We start from the raw sequence: 24433 nt of genomic DNA on the forward strand, positions 1-24433 counted from the left end.
AAGGAGGTGTGGCCCGCCCGGGAGGATGCCCAGGGAACCCCGTCAAGCAGCAGAATCAAACGGGCTGCTGAACCTTTATTTATTCGCCAACATCCCCTGGTCACCCTCATACAGAGTCTCAAATCTCATACACTAGCCAGTAAACGCAGGTGGAAAGCTCCCGGGGCTGGTGCAGCTCTGCCCACCCACCCGTCTCGTGTTGGTGATGGAATTCTGCACACACAGAGCTGGATTTGCTGGACCACAAGCTTGGCAGGTCACACACCTGTGCGATCTGTCACCACTGCTTCCCCGGGCCGGACGCATTAACAAGTAAGTCTCCGAAATGGACGAACGCCCGCATCCTACCAACTGGTGTGAAAAACAGACTGTGAAAATACTAACACCAGGGGGAAGATACAAAGAGCTCATCTTCCTAACAGAACCAGAAAAATCAGGCGATGCCCTGAAAGATGGAGAATTGGGGGCTTCCATGGGACAATCCCTGCAGTGAAGCACTCGGCCACGGGATCGGCTGTAAAAGAAAAGATTAGGATTCAAGGAGCATCTGGAAACGCTGAGCCGTCATGAACATTTTGGAATATCATATTCTACCTCTTTCCTTACATGGATCTCCTTCAGATGTTCCCAGAGTCCCCCTTCTCTGACGCCCACTGACAATCGGGCATGCACCTGGTGCGGTCCCCTGGGCGGGGGCTGGTGTGGCCACGGCCCATTGCTATGGTCGGCCCTCCAGGAGGTACCTGCTCAGCTCAACAAAAGGACAGGCCTGCTCCCCGGGGGCCTCCAAGCAGCTGTCGGCATGTTAGCTACAGGGGTATTTTGAGGTCATCTACTCCAAAACTTGCCCATATTAAAGAAGAAATCAGACTGGGGGAAGCTGCTGTGAAAGCACAACTAAGTCACTGGAACCAAATCTACCAAGATTTCATTTTCGATTTTTCAGAAACTAGGGGCCTCTCTGTGACTTGACACGGTGCAAAGAATATGTGTTCAAATCAGACCAACCTGCATTAGAATCTCAGCCACTATGGAGAACAGTATGGAGGTTCCTTAAAAAACTAAAAATAGAACTACCATACGACCCAGCAATCCCACTCCTGGGCGTATACCCTGAGAAAACACTAATTTGAAAAGGTACATGCACCCCAATATTCATAGCAGCACTATTTACAATAGCTAAGACATGGAAACAACCTAAATGTCCATTGACAGATGAATGGATAAAGAAGATGTGGTACATATATACAATGGAATATCTCACACCGGTCAGAATGGCCATCATCAAAAAATCTAGGAACAATAAATGCTGGAGAGGGTGTGGAGAAAAGGGAACCCTCTTGCACTGTTGGTGGGAATGTAAATTGATACAGCCACTATGGAGAACAGTATGGAGGTTCCTTAAAAAACTACAAATAGAACTACCATACGACCCAGCAATCCCACTACTGGGCATATACCCTGAGAAAACCATAATTCAAAAAGAGTCATGTACCAAAATGTTCATTGCAGCTCTATTTACAATAGCCAGGAGATGGAAGCAACCTAAGTGTCCATCGACAGATGAATGGGTAAAGAAGATATGGCACATATATACAATGGAATATTACTCAGCCATAAAAAGAAACGAAATTGATTTATTTGTAGTGAGGTGGATGGACCTGGAGTCTGTCATTCAGAGTGAAGTAAGTCAGAAGAAGAAAAACAAATACCGTATGCTAACACATATATATGGAATCTAAGGAAAAAAAGATGCCATGACGAGACTAGGGGTAGGACGGGAATAAAACACACATCCTACTAGAGCATGGCCTTGAGGATATGGGGAGGGGGAAGGGTAAGCTGTGACGAAGTGAGAGAGTGGCATGGACATATATACACTACCAAACGTAGGGTGGACAGCTAGTGGGAAGCAGCCGCATAGCACAGGGAGATCAGCTCGGTGCTTTGTGACCACCTAGAGGGTAAAGCAATTATACTCCAATAAAGATGTTAAAAAAATAATAATGAAATAATTCCATTTGCAGCAACATGAATGGACCTAGAGATTATCATACTAAGTGAAGTAAATCAGACAAAGACAAATACCATATGATGTCACTTATATTTGAAATCTTAAAAAATGATACGAATAAACTTATTTACAAAATAGAAATAGACTCACAGACATAGAAAACAAACTTACGGCTACCAAAGAGGAAAAGTAAGGGGAGGGATAAATTAGGAGTTTGGGATTAACAGATACACTCTACTCTACATAAAATAAATAAACAATAAGGACCCAGTGTATAGCACAGTGAACTATACTCAATATCTTGTAATAACCTATGATGAAAAAGAACCTAAAAAAAAAGAATATATATATATATGTATATAACTGAGTCACTTTGCTGTACACCTGAAACTGACAGAACACTGTAAATGAAACTATATTTCAATAAAAATTTAAAAAAAGAACGTTAGCCTTCATCAGCTCATTTCCGCTGAGCAAGTAATTTAACCTCACCAAGACTCAGTTTCCTCATTTGTAAAATGGGGAGAACAACATTGCCCATTTCCTGGGGTTGCCATGAGGATGAAAGTCCCCCAAATGGTGCCTGAGACACAGCCGCCAGTCAATAAGCGAGAGTTGTTATTACAGCATTAGTACCACACTTTGAGGGCAAAATCCAGATGTGCCTGGGAAGCCCTCAAAACCTTGACGTCGGATGTGTGAAAAGATGCTGTGAGAACCGGTTACTTCAGAGAGGGCATGACTTGTCCATGGGCTGGAGCACACCAGGGCTAATTAGTGATTATGTGCAACAGGGCATGAAAACTGTGCTTATGACACAGTGCGAACCAGGACCCAAACAGGCGACATCCAGATGCCTTAACATCTGGGTTACACAGCTCTGTGCTCAGAGGCCGCTCTACAGGCCTGGGTGTACGCATTCTGCTACTTTATTTTCGAGCTTTTGCAGATGTAATTGCAACAGATGTGCAGATCCAATGAACCCGCCGGGGCACTTCCACGCCATGGTGCTTTCGCCCATGCCAGTGCTTGGCCTACCTGCACCCTATACCTCGTCAGGGCAATTCCTTCTCTTCCCTGCAAGCCTGGGTCAAGGGACCCCGGTGGTCAGTGGCGCTCTCCCTGAAACCCCTTCCTCTGGCATGAGGTCTCTGCTCCCCCCGGGGGCACAGTTCCCATCTTAGGTGGGCAGGTGTGTTCCCCAGGTAACCAGGGAGCAGGGCATGTCCCAGGCACCGCTGCATCAAGCATCTGGCAGGCAACTGTTATCCCACAGGTGTTCAGAGGTATCTTCAGAGCCAGTGATGGTGACACATCTGTGAACCAGGCACTGAGCCTGGCAGAAGGGAGCCTCTGCCATCAGTCACAGCCTCCAGACATCCTCACTCACAAGCCGCCATTAGAGGCCAGGCCACCTGTGAGGAAACTGCACTGAGTGCCAGGGACCAAAGAAGCGGCTTTGGGCCACAGAGGCCACGTGTCTGGGGAGAAGAGTGAGGGAGTGATGCGTCTCCTGTCCTCAGAGCCTTGGTCCACAGCCGGGCACTCGAGGCAGGGTAGGTTCCAGGGCCCACAAGATGCTGGCCAGGTTCGAGGGCAGGGCAGCCTGGCGTTACTGAAGCTGGTGGCCCTAAGTGGCCTGGCCAGGCCTCCCTAGCAACACGTCACCCCGTGGGGTGCAAGGACCACAGCTAAGGCCCCGCAAGACAAGCCAGTGATTACGTGGGGATTTAAAGGAACACATGGAGGGTCCATAGTGGCCCTGGTCTGTCCAAGGTGACTCCCATCCCACCGGCCAAACAGGAGGCTGGAGGGGGTCTTGTCGTGGCAACGTGCACCCCGCTGTGGCGCTGCCTGGCGGGGCCGGAATCAGTGCAGCCTCAGCAGCTGGGCCTGGAGGTGGCAGGTGGGGGCCGAGTCCCCATGCTGAGGAGCTGGGACTTTCATCTCTCCACCTCTGCTACCATCCTTTGGAGGAGAGCGACCTCTGTTATCCCCTACACATCACATTGTTCTCCAAGGAAACGGGGAGGAGCTCGAGGCTCTTCCAGGCCGCGCCCCTCCCCACAGCGATGCTGACTTCAAAACAGCAGCCCGTGATGATGGCCAGCCTGATGGCCCGCCGGGAGGAGACGGGAAAACTGGCACCAACAGGGCACCTCACCCACGAGGGCCCTGGGTCCAGAGACGGAGGTCACACCCTAGCCGTGTGGCCAGAGACGCAGGCCGGGATGCAAGCCAAGCTGCCGCACTGCCGGGACGGTGCCGCCCTCAGCCCAGGCTCTCCCTGCCCCAACAGGGAACAGTGTCGAGGACTCCCTGTCCCCTTGGTGTGACAAAGCAGGAAGCTCGGAGAGGCCACTGCCTGCCCCTAAGCAGATTCGACAGGGCATGGCCGTGAGGTGGGTTAGGTAACAAGAGAGCTGATGAAAGGGTGCACAGAACAGCCCCCGTCCTTCCGGCGCCAGGCCTGGGAGAGGGGTCTGGGCCAGCAGAGCCTCCCAGGGGGGCCAGAAGCAAAGGTGAGTCCTGGCAAGGCAGAGCACAGCTGGGTTCTGGAGGCTGTCCAGGGGGACCGAGGTCGGGGTCCGGGAGCAGTGGACAGGGCCAGCCCTGATCCTTCCCACTCAGCTGGGCGGCCGCGGCCAGGATGCTGCTCCCCTCTGGTGCCTCACCAGGTGGCAGACAAAGACCGGCGCTGGGCACACGGTAGGGGGTTCACAAGCACTAAGCCCCTTCCCTTCCCTTTTCAGCAACAAGCCAACTCGGGGTGCGGAGTGTCTGCTGACCTGGGCCTGCGGGACCCAAGACAACAGGCCCATGAACACAGCTACAGACGACGGCTGAGACACCTCCTCTGGGAAGCCTCCTTAGATGTCCCCTCTGCATGGCACCGCTCAGCTGTGCCCTGACCTGGCACTTCCTTAAGACTGGGTGCCAGCTGCCATGGGGTCACATGCACGTATTTCATTTACTAATCTAAATTTTAAAATCCACAAAAGTAGGCACCTTATGCCCATTCTACAGATGAGAACACTCTCAGAAAGGCTAGGCCCCTTGCCCAAGGTCACTCAGAGAGCAAGTATAGGAACTACAAGCAGTCCAGGCAGGTCTGGACCCGAGCCTGTACCTGGGCCCGTCCCCCAGCAGAGAAGCGGGTGCTCTTGGTGACTGTGACGCTTTGTGAGCGAGCGGGGCTCTGGTGGGTGCAGGATCACAGAGGTGGCGGCGGCCCAGGGAAGAAAAGAACTTACTCCCCCCATTGCCCGCCCCGCTCCAGCTCCCTGTCTTCACCCCCACTGCCATCCCATCACCATGCACAATCCAGTCAGCTTTCAGCAGGGAGATGGAGCCTCTCCCTCACGCTGTGCTGTGAAAGACTGATGGGCTCCAGGGTCACAAATGTTCCAGGAGACTGTCGTTTTAACAGACCGAACAAAGCCGAAGGAATGAATCTCAAGTGGCAGAATTTGAAGCATTAGGAATGCATTTGAGGGACCAGGGGCCTTCCCAGCAGCCCTGAAATCACACCAACACAGCCATCCTTCAAGGCTGGTCCTTCAGGGACCAGAGCTGCTCTTTCTTGGACGCTTGCCCCATCCCGCCTGACAGTCCCCACACAGGCGGTGCTACCAGGGCTGGGGAACCAAGAACAGTGCCGTTGGACCTACCAGGCAAGGCAGATGCCGTGAAATCGGAGCTGCTGCTTCAGGCCACCCCTCAGCCACAGCCTCCCTTTCTTCTTCCATTTCCATGCTGTAGGCTGTGGGATCCCACGCCTGGTCTTAGCCGTGGCCCATCCAGGCCTTGAATTCCAGCAACTGGGCAGAGACTCAAGGAAGGGACCTTGAGGATATGGGAGGAGGGGACCAGATGTGTGAGCTCATTTTAAAAGATGGTCACATTCTCCCGGGCTGTGGGCACACACGTGTGCACACTCACACGCTTGCAGGCCTCAGTCAACCGGACCGGCAAAGTCAGCCTTTCTGCAGGCTGCTCGCCTTGGACACTACCTGTATGCATTGCCTTCCACCTTTCGGTCCAGCTCTGAGCTCATCTGAGCCTGATTCTATCAACTGTTTCTTCCCATATTTGTTAATCTTCCCAAGAAAATTGCCCCAAGCCCTTGCTCTGTTCCCAGCGACCTGCAGGGAGCTCAGAGCCCAAGTGGAAGAGGCACAAACACAAATCAGTTTAAAGATTCCAGCAGAGGAACAAATTCCCTAACTCTGCCTGAAGGTTCCTCAGAGGAGGTGACCTTGAGCTGGGTTCTGAAGGATGAATAGGAGCTCATGAGCACATGGTAAATAAAGGAAGCAGCAAGTACAGAGAAAGGCTAGAGCATAAGAACATGTTGGCGGGGGGAGCGGCAGAGCCCACAGAGAGCTTTGGGCCAGATCTGTATTGGACCCGCTTCCCTTCTTCTGCTGTGGGTGGGTGCCATGTAGCCTGTGCCCTGACGATCAGACATTCCACATCCCCAGGCACCATCAGAGATGGGCATGTGCCCCAGACAGCCCCTTCGGCTGAAATCTTTGGGAAAGAAGTACGCTCTGTCCACAGAGGTTGCTGTGTGGGTGGAGCCGCTGGGAGCCCTGAAGGGAGAGGCCAGGAACAGAGATGATACACAAACATCAGAGCTGAGTGCCGTGAAACCAGTTTCTTGAATAGAGCCCCTGGAGAGGGATCTGGCTTTGCCGGAAGCTGGTACCCTTGGCCTTTTCAGTTCTCTGAGCCAATGCATTTGTTTGTTTGTTTCAACCAGTTTCAGCTGACTTTTTCTGTCTTAGGCAACTGCCAGGGCCTGTCAAGGCGAGCCTTGACTAATCAGCCTCCCCCTGCCCGGAGTGATCCAGGGGCCCGGCTTCCTGCAAGGCAGACCCAAACCGTAGTTCCCCGGGCCTGGGCATCCTCTGGCCTGCAGGCACCCTGCCCATAGCTGCTGGGCGGCACGGGCAGCTGTGCTGGCGTGTGTGTGTGTGTGTGTGTGTGTGTGTCCTCCTCCCTGGAGGCAAGCCCAGCATCGGGCCTCTCCTTAGCAGGCTCTTTCCTGTTTCCCTCCCTCCCTCCCTCTTGGGAGGGCCCTGCCGACCCCCCGGACAAGATTTCAGGGCCAGGCCACCAGCCGGGCGAAGAAAGGAGAAAAAGGGACCAAGCAAGTGCAGACCTAGCTGGCCGGCTGCCGTTCCAGCCTAAGTGGGCACTGCCGGGGATGCTATTCCTGAGCACGTGGTCAACGTTCACTGGACGCCGATGGCGGGCAGCACGTCCAGCAACTCCGCAAGGCAGGCTGCGTTGCCCCCACTGCAAAGAGAAGGAAACCCGAGGCTCGGGGCAGTTAGGAGCCTCGCCCGAGGCTGCAGAGCCGTAAGGGGCCGAGCGCCTTTCTGACTCTGGGAAGGCAGGCTCAGTCCTCAGACGTCCCAAGAGCGTTCGCATGGACAGGCAAGCTCCCGCCACAGCTGTTTCTGTCCCTGACAAGCCCAGCCTGGTGTCCCTGTGCAGACACGGCCTCAGCCGGACCCTGGGGGCAGGGGCGCAGGCGGAGGGGAGCTGCTCACACAGGCGGGCAGAGCCTGGACCCTGGGTGTGAATTACGGCTCCGTCACTCCTTGTGGACCTCCGTTGTGCTATCCGCCCCCTGGCTGGCAGGATGGGGCGGCTGGGAGAGGGAAAGAGCTCAGTGTGGAAAATGCATGCTGCGGTCCTGGGCGCCTGCTAGGTGCTCGGCCTGTGCCTACCGTCTCTTGTCTTAGATTTAACAGGTGAGTGAATGCAAGGAAGTCAGAGGGGGGCGGAGTGGCCCCAGCCTGCGTCCCCCAGCATCCAGCCCCAGGCCCCTTCCCATGTGCTGGCACAAAAGTTTTGCAGGCAGATGAAAGGGCAGGTCAGGGCGCTGGGAACCCTGCACGTCCGTGCGTATCTCAGCCTGAGCTGGCTGGGCCTGAGCCAGCACGCCTAGACCCTTGAGGACGGGCGCCATCCCTGGGCGCTGGCACGATGGGGTGCGCTTCTAGAGGGCGTTGGCTTCCGCCAGCCTCGGGGGGCGACTGGGGGGCAGGGTGAGCCTTCGCTGATGGGAGGAGTTGGGGGGCGTCTGACCCCCGGCACAGCCTGAGCCAAGGCGCGGGGGCAGGAACCAAAGTGCTCCTTAATTCGGGGAGCGGAGGGGACAGATGTGCAGGGATTCACGCCCCCGGACCCCACCCACTGTGCCTGTTTGGAGAGGAGGGAGAACAATGCAGAGCTGAGGGCGCTGACTCACCCAGACTCAGCACGAGCTGTCAGGGCAGCATCTCCCACGCGGGTCGGCGGCGGGGAGGAAGCAGCCTTGGCCACCAAGAGGCACTCCTTCTGGCGGCTTTGTTCAGACCTTTTCCTGTGCGGGGCAGTAGGGCCAGAAGAGGCAGGCATAAGCCCTTCACGTCCCATTTCACAGACAGCATGACTGATACCCAAAGCGCAGTTGGCACAGCCACGGCGAGGGCGGTGGGTGCAGCAGGACCGGAACACCGAGACCCAGGTGCTGGGCACCACCTTCTTCTCGCCTGGCCTAGGGCCCTTCACTGAGGACGGAAAAGGAGAGGTCTGGTAGCCTAGGGCTGTGAGCCCACGAACCTTACCGCCAGCCTGCTTCTCGGGGTGACCACGGCCCTCGTGGCAGCAGGAGGCCACACGCCTGCGTCCCCCCCACATCCTGCGCGCCCCTCACGGCTCGCTCTCTGGTCCTGCGCCCTGCCTCACCCCCTTCTCACAGCGCTGGCCTGGACGCCTGTCCCTCCATTCCTCCTTCTCTTCTTTCCCAACCTGCCCCGACACGGAGGATGGCTCCTTCCCTGGACCCCGGGCGCATCCATCTAGGCTGGTCATACGGCGATGAGCTCACGTGGCGTCTGTCTCCCCTCTGGAGAGGCAGCCCCAGGCACAGGCTGCAACTGGGGGGCGGAGGCCAGAGGGATGCGGCCACAAGCCAAGGAGCGCCAGCCGCCCCCAGAGGGTGGAAGAGGCCAGGAAACGACTCTCCCCCAGAGCCTGCTTTGGGAGCACAGCCCTATTGATGTTTGATTTCGATCCAGTGATACTAAGTTTGGACTCTGATCTCCAGAACCGTGAGAGGATAGATTTCTGTTGTTTTAAGCCACGGAGTCTGCGGTAACTCGTTAGGAGCTAGGAAGGTGTGTCACGCCTATCGTGCTGGGCTGGAGGAGGCCTTTGGGACGCAGCAGGAACTGCTGTCATTACTGTCACATTTCTTCCGAGAAGGTCAGGTGTACAGGGAGCAGGGCCGGCGTGTTATTTCCTGAGTAGTCCTGCACCCCCCAGTGGGTGCTCCATCAGTGGCCAGTGGACAAGGAGGAGGGAGGAGCTCCCCTCCAGGCTGGGAGGGCATCTGAGCACTAGAGGTCCCATCCCTGGCGTCACAGGGCACCGTCACAGGGCACTGGAGAGTGCCTTCCCGCCAGCCGCGCAGATTACACGGTCACCAGCTTCCCTTAGCTTAGCTGAGCGCGCCCTGCACACACACCCCCGCCCACCCTGGGGACCACGTGCTCGCATGCACCGTCCTGCCTTTGGGCTGAGATGTACCACCCACCGGGATCCCAGGGGCATGGGCGGGGTCGGCAGGCTCAGCGTGGGGAGGCCAGGACCCTCTGCTATTGCCAAGCCGCTCAGGGCCAAGCACACACTTTCTCAGACACACCGGGCAGGTGGCCTCGGGCCTACTGATGTGCCAGAAAGCTAATGAATTCCCCAAAGCTGGCCTTGCTGCTATTCCCCAAACTGGGGATCCTTAGCACCCGGGAGGCAGGGCGGGCATGTGTCTGCTCTCACAGGCACCCTTGCACGGCAAGGCCGCTGCCCTTGGCCTACGAACAGATAGAAACAGAGCTCCATCGTGCCCCGCTGGGTGGAGTTCAAGCTCCTCTCCAAGGTTTTTTTTAAAAAAATAAATTTATTTATTTATTTCTGGCTGCGTTGGGTCTTTGTTGCTGCGCGCAGGCTTTCTCTAGTTGTGGAGAGCGGGGGCTACTCTTCGTTGCGGTGCACGGGCTTCTCGTCGCAGTGGCTTCTCTTGTTGCAGAGCACGGGCTCTAGGCGCGTGGGATTCAGTAGTTGTGGCACGCTGGCTCAGTAGTTGTGGCTCGTGGGCTCCAGACCACAGGCTCAATAGTTGTGGCACACGGGCTTTGTTGCTCTGCAGCATGTGGGATCTTCCCGGACCAGGGCTCGAACCCGTGTGCCCTGCATTGGCAGGCGGATTCCTAACCACTGTGCCACCAGGCAAGTCCCCTCTTCAAGGCTTTTGTTTATTGGTTTTGTTGTTTCTTGCTTGTCTCCTTTTTCTTTTTGTATATGAAACTGTACCTTGGCAAGGTTGCTTACCACCTTTTTCATACATTAATTTTAAAAGTTCCAGAAATCAAGTCCTTTTCAAAATATACTAAGGGGGTTTGCAACTGTAAAGAGAGGTGCAGTGAATTCTCTTGGAAATCACTGGAGAATTGCCTCTCCCCAAATCAGAGCCCAACCTGCACATTCTGGTGCATCTGGGCTGCACCCTGTCCACGTGGGGAGGCTCTAAAAACCAGCAAAAAGGACACCTGTAAACAGGAGCTGGACCAAAGCAGCCGGCCATTCACTGATTTTGTTCCTGTGGCCATGCATCATTTCCTCTGCCAGCCTCAGAGTGTGGGCCTCTGACGATGCTGGGCAGGGAGGCGGAGGTCGGAGGAGGACTTGGCCAGGACCCCACCCCCAGGAAGCGGGGCAGGTGGCTGCCAACCTGACTGACATGTGCTGAGCCAGGGGTGTCTGGTCAGCCCTGACATTGCCCTGCCTCTGCAGCCCCCCTCCCACGCACAGATCTCAGCAAAGGGCATGAGTGCCCACGAGGCCGTGGTGACGACAAGCTGCTCGGAAAAAGACACCCCCCCAGAATCACAAACGCGGGACTAGGTACAAGAGCCAAGACATGGAAGCAACCTAAATGTCCATCGATGGATGAATGGATAAAGAAGATGTGTCACATATATACAATGGAATACTACCCAGTCATAAAAAAAAGAATGAAATAAGGCCATTTGCAGCAACATGATGGGCCTAGAAATGATCATACTAAGGGAAGTAAGTCAGACAGGGAAAGACAAATACCATACGCTATTGCTTATATCTGTAATCTAAAAAAATGATACAAATGAACTTACCTACAAAACAGAAACAGACTCATAGACATAGAAAACAACCTTATGGTTACCAAAGAGGAAAGGTGGGGGTGGAGGATAAATTAGGAATTCGGGATGAACAGATATACACTAAGATACATGAAATAGATAAACAACAAGGTCCTACTGCATACACAGGGAACTATATTCAATATCTTGTAATAACCTATAATGGAAAATAATCTGAAAAAGACATATATGTAACCGAATCACTTTGCTGTACACACGAAACGAACACAATATTGTAAATCAACTATACTTCAATAAAACAAAATCACCATGCTGGGACCTCTGGGATCAGGGAGGGAGCATGGACACTGACTGCAGCCTACAAACAGTCTACAATGTGCTGGAGCAGAAAGAGGGGTGGGAAGGAAAGGATTCATTCACTCTGCTGGGGCAATCTGAGAAGGCTTCCTGCAGAAGATGGCATCTGAGCTGGGCCTCGACTCTTACAGAGGAATGGAAAGGAGGCAGTGAGTGGTGCAGGCTTGGTGTTTTGAGACAGGAGAATAGTTGAAAAAAGGGTGGGTCAAATCGGGGAATAGGTAGCAGAGTCCTAGGGCTGAAGGTCAGACCAGACAGCTCGGTGGGGGGAGAGCACGTAGGGAAAACCATGAAGCAAATGTTGGCAACCTGAGCCGGGTTTTAACAGGAACTTCCCGTCACCCAGACACTTCATCATGGGAGCAAAGAGACTGGGCACAGACTGGGAGAGGATATTTGCACCAGAGATAACCAACCACAAAATGAGTAGCCTTAATATATAAAAAGCTTAGTCAAATCAATAGGAAAAAGACAACTCCATAGAAAAATGGGCAAAATAGCTGAACAGGCATTTCACGAGCAGGAAACATTCTTGGCCAAGAAACATATGAAAGGATGTAGTCAGCATCATTAGTGATATGGGAAATTAAAAAATCGAATCACAGGAGATGCCATTTAAGCAAAAATTAAAATGTGGATGACATCACCCTGATAACAAGGATGAGGCGCAGGCTGGGCCCTCAAACACTGCTGGTGGGAGTGGCTCGGCAAAAAATCTGGCAACATCAAGGAGGGTTAAAACGTGACTACCCCATGATTCAGCAATTTCATTCTCAAACACACATTTATTCTAAGGAATGGGTGGTACATGAGGCCCGGAGGACAGTGCTAGAGCTATCACTGCAATGATGTTCAAAATAGCAAAAGCACAGACGCATCCCAGGTGCCTGTCAGTCCAGACTGCTTCAGAGCAGTGAGAATTAACGAATTAAGAGCCCCACGCACCAATGGGATGACTCCCTGGAACTTTCCATGACCCGTGAAAACCAGGTTCCCCAAGAATCCATCTGCAATGATTCTATTTATATAGACTAGAACTGCTCTATTTATATAAAGCACACAGAGCAAACCCAAACAATGTATTATTACAAGAGTCAGACATCAGGTACAACTGTTACAGATGCAGGGGTGATAACTCCAAGTCCCAGAGGGTGGTGGAGGGGGAGCCCCGGGGCAGGACCTTGGAGGGCCACACGGGAACTCAAAGGTGCTGGCACATCCCCCGTTCCCGGGCAGAGCAGGGGACAATGGTCATTAATACTCTTTACATCGTAACCATGCTTTTACTATCCTTTTGTACGTCTTCAGTGTAATAAGATCAGATTTTTAAAAAGGATGGCTGGGTAGAAGCTGGCCTCTGGTTAGAAGCTGGCCGAGTGGACGGGGGTTCTGGGGTCGGGAGTGGAGAGACCGCAGGGCTGTTGTGGAGAACCTGTGTGGGCTGCTAGAAGGGTTTGAGGGTCCAGTGATTGTCTCCGGGGTCACCCAGTGGGCTCATCTTGGCCGCTCCATCTCTCTGCTGCCAGGTTCCCTCCCAGCCAGCCCCAGACCCTAACGCTAACCCTCACCCTAACCCTGCTCTGCGACCGACACACATCATATACACATGCAATCCTTCCGACCCTGCGCTCACCCCGTCCCCATCCCAGACATGCACGTCCCGCCAGACCTAGCTGAGCGCCAGCTCTCAGCTGTCACTCCCCGAGCAAGGCAGACCCATAATAAAGAAATCACTGTGTTCAGCTGATGAAGAGCAGATTTCTTACTAAGTAAACACTGATGTTTTGGTAGGGAAATTAGGTTATAAAATTGCACCTACAAAGGAGGCCATACAGATGGACTTGGTTAAGCTCTAGCCACACAGGCAACGGGGGTTAATTCAGTCACCCGCCCTTTATCACACTTTCTTCTCCTCGGAGAACAAGGGTGGGAAGGTGATCAGTGTTTTCAAACATACAAACCCAGAACAGCAGACGAAACAAGAGTAAGTTATCAAGGAGCCTTTTCTCCTAGCGAAGTGATGCCTTGTGCAGAGCTGGGCGTGGAGGGGAGGTGGTGGGCTCCATCCGCTTGTTTGTGCAGCCACACCGGTTAGCCACCCCTGCCCAGGCACCTGAGGTGTGAGCTAGCCTCTGGGTATGTGGGCCCTGCATCTGTAAGAGGAGCCACCCTTGGCTGAGCACAGCTGAGCAGAATCTTCCCGAAAGTCACGGCCTTATGGGGATGGTCCCATCACAGGGCAAATGCAGGGGGCTGGAGGGGGAGCCACGGATGGGAGTGAGACACTTGGTCTTGGGGTTGGGGGAGGGGCTTCGTTAGGCTTCCCTAGGGGCCTGGGCGGAGGGTGGGCTACATGCAGGGAAACTCCACCACGGTCAGACTTCTTCCACTCTGGCCTGGCCAGCCAATGGGCTGTGTGGAATTTCCTTTCCTGGATGCCTGTCAAAATGAGATGGATAATCCCAAATAGTTTAGATAAGACATCTCTTCTTCTTAGAGGGGGGTGGGCTGTCAATTTCTACCCAGCTTTGGAGTCCATTAGCGTGTGCTTTGAAAAGGGCCCGGGAGTCGAGGCCCCTCACTGGAACAAGGGCAACTCTGGGGCTATAGCAGTGGGATAGGCAGAGGCAGGCCTCCCAGCCTTCCTGCTGACAAATGCTTTCCGCTCCTGGTTTCCTGGTGCTCTGGGTTCCCCCGACCCCTCCTCTCCCACCTGCACACCACTCTGTAACTGCTTGGGTTCCCCCCTCCCCCTCCCAGGCCATGCGCTGTCTGTGAGTACCCAGACTGTGCCTCCTTGGACCGTATCCCTGGTGCAAGGCTGGCACATCACAGGCACTGCGTGAGTGTCGTGAAATGAACAAGTGCTAAGAACTTCCCCACTGAGCGAAGCAACAAGTAAACGCTACTTTGCTTGTGTGGGACAGGTTAAGTTCACATTTCAGAAATACAGCTCCTGGAAGGGGAAGATGAAGGAAGGGGCTCATATGGTGCCAGACATATTTCTTCCCCGTGGGCCCCAGGGCACATAATTGGTACAGCGATGCTGGCTGCAGTGATGGAGGCTTGGAGAATGGCTGCAACAGGACTCAGGGGCAGGGCACTGGTCACGAATTCTCTCACCAGTGTGGACCAAGGCTGGCAGGAGTGACCCCGAGTGACAGCACTTGGGACACAGATAAATCCAGCAAGAATGAATTAGGCTCAATAAACGGATGCATTCTGGGCACCGGCAGCAGCTTCCACCCAGAGTGAACGATACGGACGCGATGCGGACAGTGGGAAAAGACCCCCCCACTCTCAAAGGCCAATCTGTCCACCAACACCTGAAATTTTACTGTTAGTGATTAATTCCTTTGGATTGATTACAGCAAAGATAACACAGCGTAGCCCTAAGACCTACAATGAGATGCCTCTTCCTCTCCGAAGATAATCACAGCATAGAGAAGAGCACAGGCTTGAGGGTCAGATCTCACTTTCTGGCTGAATGATCTTGGCAAGCCCTTAAATTCTGGAAACCTCCAATTTTCTGCTCTATGAATGGGGGAGAATATCACCCACCTTATGGGGCATTGAGAGGATTGGATCTAATATCATCTGCCCAGCACCAAGCAGAGTGCCTGGAATGAAATGTGGGTTTCCTTCTGGTGTCAACAGGAGAGTGGAAAGAGCAAGCCATTGTCCAGCAATCACTGGGCACCAGGACCTGTCCTCTGTGCTTTAAACTCACTCACTCACCTGATTCTCACAAGCGCCCCATGTGGGCTACTGTTTTGTCTCCATTTTAGAGACGTGGAAACCGAGGCTCTGGAGGTTAAGAGCCAGCCCAAGGATATCAAGGGTATATAGATGGCATAGGACTTAAACCCTGGCCCCACCCTGTTCTCCTACATCCTGGGGGTGTGGGATGGGAACTGCCCAGGTTGACGGGGGCCCAGCGGGTCCGGAGAGAAAGCAGAAAGATCACCTCTCAACCCTGCAGGACCTTTCCACCGGGCAGTACCTCCCCACACCTGCTCCGTGCACCCTCCCCTGCTGTAGGCCCGCCTCATTTTTGCACATCAAGATCTGCTTCACTCCTGGGGCCCCTCCTGCCCTCGGCTGACCACACGGGTGCTCTGCAAAGCCCAGAGTCAGGCAGCAACCCTTCTGCGAGGGCCGGTGTTCAGCAAAGATCAAAGAGCGGGCCGCCTTATCAGACACGCTCCTCATTAAACTTTTACAGGCGGATTCCATTATGAATGAGCTGTCCGACCCACGCCGCTCAGCACGATCCTGGAGCTGGGGATCCGAAGCTCTCAGAGGAGAGAGGCTTCCGCAGAGGGGTCAGGGCGGAGAAGAGCCCTCTAGGGTCAAGCTGCCCGGGTTCAAGTCCCTGCCATGCTACTTACTAGCAGAATGTCCCTGGAGACAGCGGTCACCCTCGCCGTGCCTCGGTTTCCCCACATATCCAGCGGGAGTGACATGCTGCCTTTCTGTGTGGTGCTGATGAGGGTCAGATGACATAATCCAGAGGGCTGGACACAGGCTGCTGTGGCTGCATCTCAGTTAGTCTGAGCCCAGCATCCTGCCACCCAGAGACAGGAAGGGACCTGCCTGGAGGTCTCTCTGAGGGCCACGCCCATCACCAGGAGCCAAGGCTCCACATCTATCTGTCACTCAGCCCTCAGACAGCCGAGGGAGGAGGGCGAGCTGCCCTAAAAACTGCATAGTCCTGGGCTTTTCTGGGCTCCGTGTCCACCTGCCGGGCAGTTCTTCTGAAGATGCGGTCAGCCGCGTGGCTTTTTTTTTTTTTTTTTTTTGCGGTACGCGGGGCTCTCACTGTTGTGGGCTCTCCCGTTGCGGAGCACAGGCTCCGGACGCGCAGGCTCAGCGGTCATGGCTCACGGTCCCGGCCGCTCCGCAGCACGTGGGATCTTCCCGGACCGGGGCACGAACCTGTGTCTCCTGCATCGGCAGGCGGACTCTCAACCACTGCGCCACCAGGGAAGCCCAGCCACGTGGCTTTTAAGGAGCGCTCCCTGGAGACGGACAGTGTGGGCCGAGGGGGAGGAGGACGAGGCCCCTGGTGAGCGAGTGGGAGCCCACCTAGCATCCTGGCCCGGGATCCAGGCGGACATGCCCTTTGGAAGTTTCCTCCTTTCTTCCATCTGTCGCTTGACAAAAGCACGCACATTTGCAGAGGGCAGAGAACGGTCTTCTCGAAACACAAACAAAGCCAGTCCTCTCTGAACCGTGAACCTGGCATGTTGGGCCAAGAAGAAAATCTTCATGTATCTTTCTGCCCCCATCGGTGGCTGGCTGAGGACAGAGTTGTCAGGGGCCCAGGACAACGCAGGTGAGTCGCAAGCCAAGCCGACTGCGTGTTTATTACTCTCACGACGAGCGAGTGCCGTCTTGATGGAACACTGACCTTGGCAAAAGCCATCTTCAAATCCCCCGAGACCTGACCGTTCGTGAGCTCAGCCAGCAACAGCCAAGAAACTACCTTCTTGAGGGAAGCGGTGGGGGGGGACTATCCCCCCGATATGCAGTCACCAGGACGAGGTAGGTCCGGCCGTCCTGAACAGCTCTGGTGGGGGTGGGGTGGGCAGTGTACACGCGTGACAGAGTGGCCAGAAGATGGTGGGCAGAGGCTTTCACACCCACCAGCTGGCACTACTTAAAGTACCTGGGACTTTAAAGTGCGTGTGGACTTTCCATGAACTGATGGCTAAGTCCCGGAGCCATCTGTCCCTAGCAAGAGCCCTGCCCCCTTCCTTTTCCGTGCAGGGTGGCCTTGGCTGTGACGGCTGGAGCACTGCTCGCCAATTACAGCTCAGGATCGGGTGACCTCCAGCAGGTCCAGAATCCAGGTAGGTGCTGGGGGTCGTGGATGTCAGAGGTCAGGTATGGAGACCGGCAAGCGGAGAGCGGCGGGGGACTGTCCTCCCTACGGTTGAGATGCTGTGGCCGTCCCCTCCCCGCCACCCCCCTCCAGCATGCGCACCTCCTTCCACAGACTGAGAATATGAAGAGATTTAGGTCAACTCGTGGGCATCTGTGAGTGGGTGATGAGGGGGAACCAGGGGATGTTTAACACCTATACTGCAGAGTTGTTATCATGGAGAGGAAAGGCCTAAAAGCCTGCTAGCTCTGACTCTGGACAACCAAAACACAGCTCTGGGCCCGCTTTCTTGGGTATAAAATAAGCAGGGTGGCCCCTGACTCTGGCCTGTGGGTGTCTATAAACAGGCATATTCCCAGGCCTCACCTTAGCCTGAAAGAGCCAGAACTTCTGGGGTCGGGGCCTAGGAATGTGCATCTTTCAGACACATCCTAGTTCAGATTTTCAGCCAGGTTTGAGAACTGCTCCACGAGCCGTGTCTCTAACCCTTCTGGGCTGCAGCAGTTGGAATTGGTCCTCTCTGAAGCCCCAGGGCAGGGCTCGGATGGGAAGGACCTCACAAGCAGGGTGAGGAGTTGGGGATCTACCCAGTCTCTTGCACCAGGAACACAAGCTTCTACCCTCCCTGCAAACACGGGAGTTGGTCCCGGCCCAAGGCAGCCCTGACTCCCGCACACACCGAGGAGGTAGGGGGGCTCCAGCTGAGGGCCTGCCGTGCCCCGCCTCAGCCTTGGTCCCCACGTTACCCGTTGAGCCTGTTTCCAAGGGGCAGGGGCAGGAGGGGATCCAAAGAGCTGTTCCCTGCTAGCGGTTACCAGGTGATGGAGAGACTGCAGGACATTCTCCCCTGCCCTTGAAAACGGACTCTCGGAGACTCAGGAGCACGCCCCCAAGGGGGTGCAGGGTCACAGGAAACCCACGCCTGACCGGCAAGAACATCCCCCAACCATCTGGCTCCCCATCACCTGTGATTTATGCAGGTGACAGGTGCCACTCCACGAGTCCAGGGGCATTTACCCTTCTGGAACCATCTGAGCATTAGTAAGCCATGCAAGGCCGGTGGTGGGTTTGCACCTCCAGGAAGGTAGCTCTGGAGAGGGCTGGGGGGTGGGTGTCTAATAGGGAGCCGTCCAGATGGGAGGTACGGGGTGGGTTTCCACACCCTGGACCCACCACCCGCTTGGCCCACGTGTAGCTGCCTGTTTGGGCCGGTGTGCGGGCAGCCCTGGCCCGGCTCCTCCTCTGTCCCAAGCACGGTGACAGCTGTAGCCTGTGTCCCTTCCATGCCCCTCCTTCAACAGCACCTATGGTTTCCCTGAAGATGAACCGGTTCACTCCCCCGGCTCCTGAGTGCCAAAAGGGTAAAGTCCGAATTCCTCAACTGGGGGGAAGAAGGCCCCTCCTCCCGCCATCCCCATTCTCCACCTTCCCACGGCACGGCCCCCAGCCAGCATCCTCTTCCAAGGTCACGCCGTGGCCTGCTTCTGCCACAATGAACCTCCTGCTCTAATAACGACAGTAATCACAATCCTCCTTAACGTCTACTGCATGTTTCCAAACTGTTCTACACGCGCTCTTCATATTACCCCGTTTAATTTTCCAAATAACTCAGTAGATGGGGTAGGTACTATTATCATGTGCTTTTACAGATGAGAAAACAGGTTCATCCGTTCAGGCTGGTCAGGCAGTCACATCCCAAGGCTGTTGCGTCCAGTGCTGGGGTTCAAGCCCAGGGGGCCTGGCAGGGCCAGGGGCGGATCGCTTCGCCCGGAGCCACGCCCACCGCGGCCAGGCGAGCCAATGGGCAATGGTCCCGGGCCCCGAGCAGCCGCAGAGGCTCTGGCGACTGGACGGGAGACCGGGAGACGACGCCGCACGTCATTTGCTGCTCAACGTCTGCGTGATTAGACGCGTCTGGCGCCGGCGAGGAGGAGCTGCTACAGGAGGGACTGCGCCAGGCTCCGACCACACTGATCACCGAAGCCACAGCCAGGGGGCCCGTGTTCCTCCCAGGCTTTATCCTGTTTCCCACCTGGGGGGATGAAGGGGTGGGCTTTCCAGGGCCCGAGGTTAGCCCTGAACACGTGCTGTGTCCCCGCTGTGGCCTGGGCAGGAGCCAACGGCCTCCAGGATAACGTAGAGTTGCTGGGAGCGCACCCCAGCCAGAGGCGGGCTTTGGTGGGTGGGGTGCTGGGCCCCTCAACCCTGGAGTGGAAGCAAGTGGGCCCAACGTGCAAGGGTGACCTGGGAGGGTCGGTGCACCCCTCTGGGCCTCAGCCCAGAGCCCCAGCTCGGTAAGATGCATACTACAGCCCCATTTCACGGGGCCGTCAGGAGGGGCACCTAATAGTGCACAACCAGGCTGCAGTGCAGAGCCTGGCCCCTGCAGGCCCTGCACAGATGACTGACACCTTTTATTGTCTTCTGCTGGGTGATGCCAGATTTAGCACTGGGGCTTGGTGATCACAAATGAGCCGAATAATGACACGCAGAGATGTCTGTGTTCTAATCTGGGAACCTCTGAATGCCACCTTCTATGGGAAAAGGGACTTTGTAGATGAAATTGAGTTAATGATTGTGAGACAAGAAGGTGGTCCTGGATTTCAGGGCCCTGAAAGCAATCACTGCCATCCTTATAGGAGAGGCAGGGGAGAAAACTCCTGCAGATGAGGAAGAAGGTGGCGTGAGAAAGAAGCAGGAGGCAAAAAGGCAGTGTGGTGAGGGGCAGGGATCACAGGCAGCCTCCAGAAGCTGCAAAACTCAAGGAAATGGATTCTCTCCAGGAGCCGGAAGCTTCCAGGACGAAACCAGCCCTGCCAACACCTTGATTTTAGGCCCAGAAGACTGACTTCTGACTTCTCTGTCCCCCACAGCTCTCTGAGGGTACATCTGCATCGTTTTAAGCCACCAAGGTGGAGACAGGCAGTTACAGCATCAGGAAACAGCCCTACAAGTAAAGAGCCATCCAGGCCAGTGAGTGACAAGGCCATTTCCACAGGCCTGCTGGCTGGGCCAGCCCTCCCCTGCTGCCTGCCACCTCCACTTCTTGCTGCTCTGGGTGCCCCACCCATTCTCTGTCCCTCACTGGCGAGGAGGGAAGCAGGCCCCGGGACGGGACATGGCCTGTGTCCAGTCCTGACCTGGGGAAGGGCAGAGCCTGGAGAAAACTCGGGGGGGCCACCTCCTGGCCACAGCTCTCTACTAGCCCGCGGAGTGACAGAAATGAGGGCCCCTGACTCAGTGCCAAGGTCCTGCCTGCAGCCAGAGCATCTCAAGCCTGTAATGTGTGTGTGATGTGTGTAATGTGTGAGGGCTTCCCTGGTGGCGCAGTGGTTGAGAATCCGCCTGCCAATGCAGGGGACACGGGTTCGAGCCCTGATCCGGGAAGATCCCACATGCTGCGGAGCAACTAAGCCCGTGCGCCACAACTACCGAGCCTGGGCTCTAGAGCCCACGAGCCACAACTACCGAGCCCAGGGGCCACAACTACTGAAGCCCGCACGCCTAGAGCCCGTGCTCTGCAACGAGAGAAGCCATCGCAATGAGAAGCCCGTGCACCGCAACAAAGAGTAGCCCCTGCTCGCCACAACTAGAGAAAGCTCGCGTGCAGCAACGAAGACCCAACGCAGCCAAAAATAAATAATTTTATTTTAAAAACCAAAAAACAGAAACGGTGGGCCCATCCTAGAGTCTCTGACTCAGCAAGTCTGGGCTGTGGCCTGAGACTCTGTGCATTGCTAGCAGGCTCCCAGGGGAGGCGGCTGGTCCAGAGGTTTGCGGGCAATGCCCTAACAAAGGGCTAGGTGAGCTTTCATGAAGGAATCGTCTGGACCCGTGCAGGGGGCCTGTGGTCATATACATGTGCTCTGAAGAGCGAGGCCAGCATGCGGCCGAGGGCCGGGGCACAGGAAAACTCTCTCCCTCAGTGGGGGCCCTAAGGATGAATTATTTAACCTCTCTGTGCTGCCTCAGTTCCTTCATCTGTAACATGGGGCTGACATGAAATGCCTATCTTTTAGGGTTGAGAGGATTAAGTAAGATGAACACAGGAAGTGTTTACAGCAGAGCCTGTCCACAAGGTCAGAGTTATTTTGAGAAACGGCAGTCGTCAATGGTGACGTCTTCTTACATCTCTGTCGTTGCCCCTAGGTATGTGGGGACATGGGAGCCAGGATGTTCCCCTGCAGTGACGCACACCTGCCTGCACCCTCCCCCAGGGAGCTCTCAGCAGTGCGCATGTCTCTGACCAGCACAGGGCCCCCTGCGGGGAGCACTTCGCTGCAGGCCTGCTGTGCCCAGGATCTGTGTCATGGAACCAGCCAAACAGTTCTCAAGAGCAGAAAATCAGCCACTCCAACCCCCTCCTGGAAAGGGACTCAGCTCCCTTGATACTCGTAGGATTCTCAGATGCCACCAACTGAGCAATTTTGGGGTGATCCACCAGCTTTAAGAGTACGCACCTTCCAGAAGCCACCTGAGCTGTGGTCTCAGCCACCTGCAGCTGGAGAAGCGTGGGAGGCGCCAGAGGGCTGAAACGGCCCCACCACCCACCAGGGGGACACAGGCCTATCAGCAGCAGGTCCTAGTCAAGTGAGAACCAGCTACATGCACCAAAATAAAACGCAGAGATCCCAACATGTCACAGGGGACAACTTGAAGGGACTCCCAATGCACAAATCTGGGACCGTTTGAACAATACAATAAATAGCGACAGCAATAGAGTATAACTCACAGAAGAGGACAAATATCCGCACATTGATTTGACACAGATAAATGATCAAATAAATAGAGAAATGGGGGAAAAGGGACAGCTCTTCCTTACCGTAGAATTCCGATCGATAAATGTGGAAGGAATCACGGAAATAGAAAATCACCATGTGGTAAATTCTAGACATTACTGTTTTTGGCAAGAATCAACAATGGATGTTCAAGTGAGTGGGTGAAAATGTGATGAGAAATAGGAATTTACATATTACCCAAGTATTGTCCCACAAAGGACTTGTAATTACAAAGGGATAAACTTTAAAGTGGAGAAACCCAGCAGACGTCACTGTAAGCAAACAATCAAAGTTAGCCATCTCCAGGGATGAGAAGTATGGTCATCGTGGGCCCGACATGATGCACTAGGAGGGCACAGCACTACTTCTATGGGAGTATCCCCCCAATGCATCATCTGAATTTATCAGGAGGCAACACCAGGCAAACCCAAATCGAGGACGTTTTATACAGCAACTGGCCTTTCCTCTTCAAGTATCAAGGTCATATGTAAATTTGTGCAGCCACTTCGAAGAACAGCATGAAGGTTCCTCAAAAAACTGAAAAGAGAGTTGCCATATGATCCAGCAATCCCACTCCTGGGCATATATCCGGACAAAACTCTAATATGCACCACAATGTTCATAGCAGCTCTGGTTACAACAGCCAAGACATGGAAGCAATCTAAGTATCCATCAACAGAGGAATGGATAAAGAAGATGTGGTACATATATACAATGGAATATTACTCAGCCATAAAAAAGAATGAAACAGTGCCATATGCAGCAACACAGATGGACCAAGAGATTGTCATACTTAGTGAAGTAAGTCAGAGAAAGCCAAATACCATATGATATCACTTATATGTGGAATCTAAAATATGACACAAATGAACTTATCTATGACACAGAAACAGACTCACAGACATAGAGAACAGACTTGTGGTTGCCAAGGGGGAGGGGGTGGGGAAGGATGGAGTGGGAGTTTGGGGTCAGCAGATGCAAACTAGTATACAGAGAATGGATAAACAAGGTCCTACTGTATAGCACAGGGAACTATATTCAATATACTGTGATAAACCATAATGGAAAAGAAAAAAAGTGTCAAGGTCATGAAAGGCAAGAGAGACTGAGCCATGTCCTGGATTAAAGATGACGAAGGAGTTATGACAACTAAATGCAAGGGCTAAAAGCTGAACATGGAAAAAAAGGACATCCACGGGCAACTGACCAAATTTAGATTAGATTTATGAGTTAGTTAATAGCACTGGACCAGTCTTTGATTATGTAAGAAGTGAACGTTTGAGGAACCGGGTGAGGGTATACGGGAAATCTTTGCACTATTTTTGCAAATTTCTTATATGTCTGAGATTATTGCAACATACAAGACATCTTGAAAAAGCACACAGAAGTCCCAGATTTGCCTTGTCTGGGGTGAGCAGTGGGTGCCCCCAAACAGGAGTCACCTGCCCGCCTCTCAGACACAGGGCTTTGAATACAGAGGGGTCTCAGTGAGATCTGACTGACTTTATTCCAGCGGAGCTGTGGGAGAGGGAGCAGGGTCTGTCTTCAGTGGGTGGAACGCATGGAGGGTGTGGATGAGCCCGCTGGACAGAGTGTGAAGACACCTCGTTCCAATGGTACAGGGTGGCAGGAATCCAGGGAAGGACCCCCACTCAGGGTGGGCTCCCAGGAGGCGGTGGCCCCTGAGCTGAGGCTTCGGGACTCTGGAGGAGGTGGTCAGGAGGAGGGGCCGTTCCAGGCAGGTTGGGCAGTAGGGGCTGAGACCCAGGTACAGGTGGGCTAGAACCATAACGGCAGCTTGGTGTGGACAGGTCGGCTGTCTGGGTCAAGAGGCAGGTGTGGGGCGCAGTGGAGATACAGGGGGTGCGGTGAAGGATTCAGCCTCTCTCCTGGAAGCAAAATGGATGAGGTGGCAAGGGGTCAAGTCTTGGAGTCATCAAGACCAAAAAAAGGGACATCAGCTACAGGCTCCGAGACCCTGGGTGGGAGTGAAGAGGGGCAGGGACAGGTCTAGAGAGAGACACACAGGGGACACACGCCTTCCCTGGGGGGTCTTAGAGCAGGGAGTAGGAGAGGCCCCAAAGAATAACCTTGAGCTTGTCCTTATCAGTAGGGTTACCCTGTAATTCACTGTCCAAACTGGGATACTTGAGACCATGAAAGGTTGGGGGGGGGGGGCCCATTAATGATTATGTTGGGGGAG

The 24433-nt window shown here is 54.4% G+C and overlaps 1 protein-coding gene across 2 annotated transcripts in view; it reads right to left on the minus strand.

The window, feature by feature from the left end:
• GLI2 (GLI family zinc finger 2) overlaps positions 1–24433 on the minus strand; it is a 250812-nt gene that overhangs the window by 39471 nt on the left and 186908 nt on the right. The gene's annotated exons all lie outside the window — the stretch shown is intronic.

The sequence above is a fragment of the Physeter macrocephalus genome, chromosome 2 (assembly GCF_002837175.3).
Source record: "Physeter macrocephalus isolate SW-GA chromosome 2, ASM283717v5, whole genome shotgun sequence".
NCBI lineage: Eukaryota > Metazoa > Chordata > Mammalia > Artiodactyla > Physeteridae > Physeter > Physeter macrocephalus.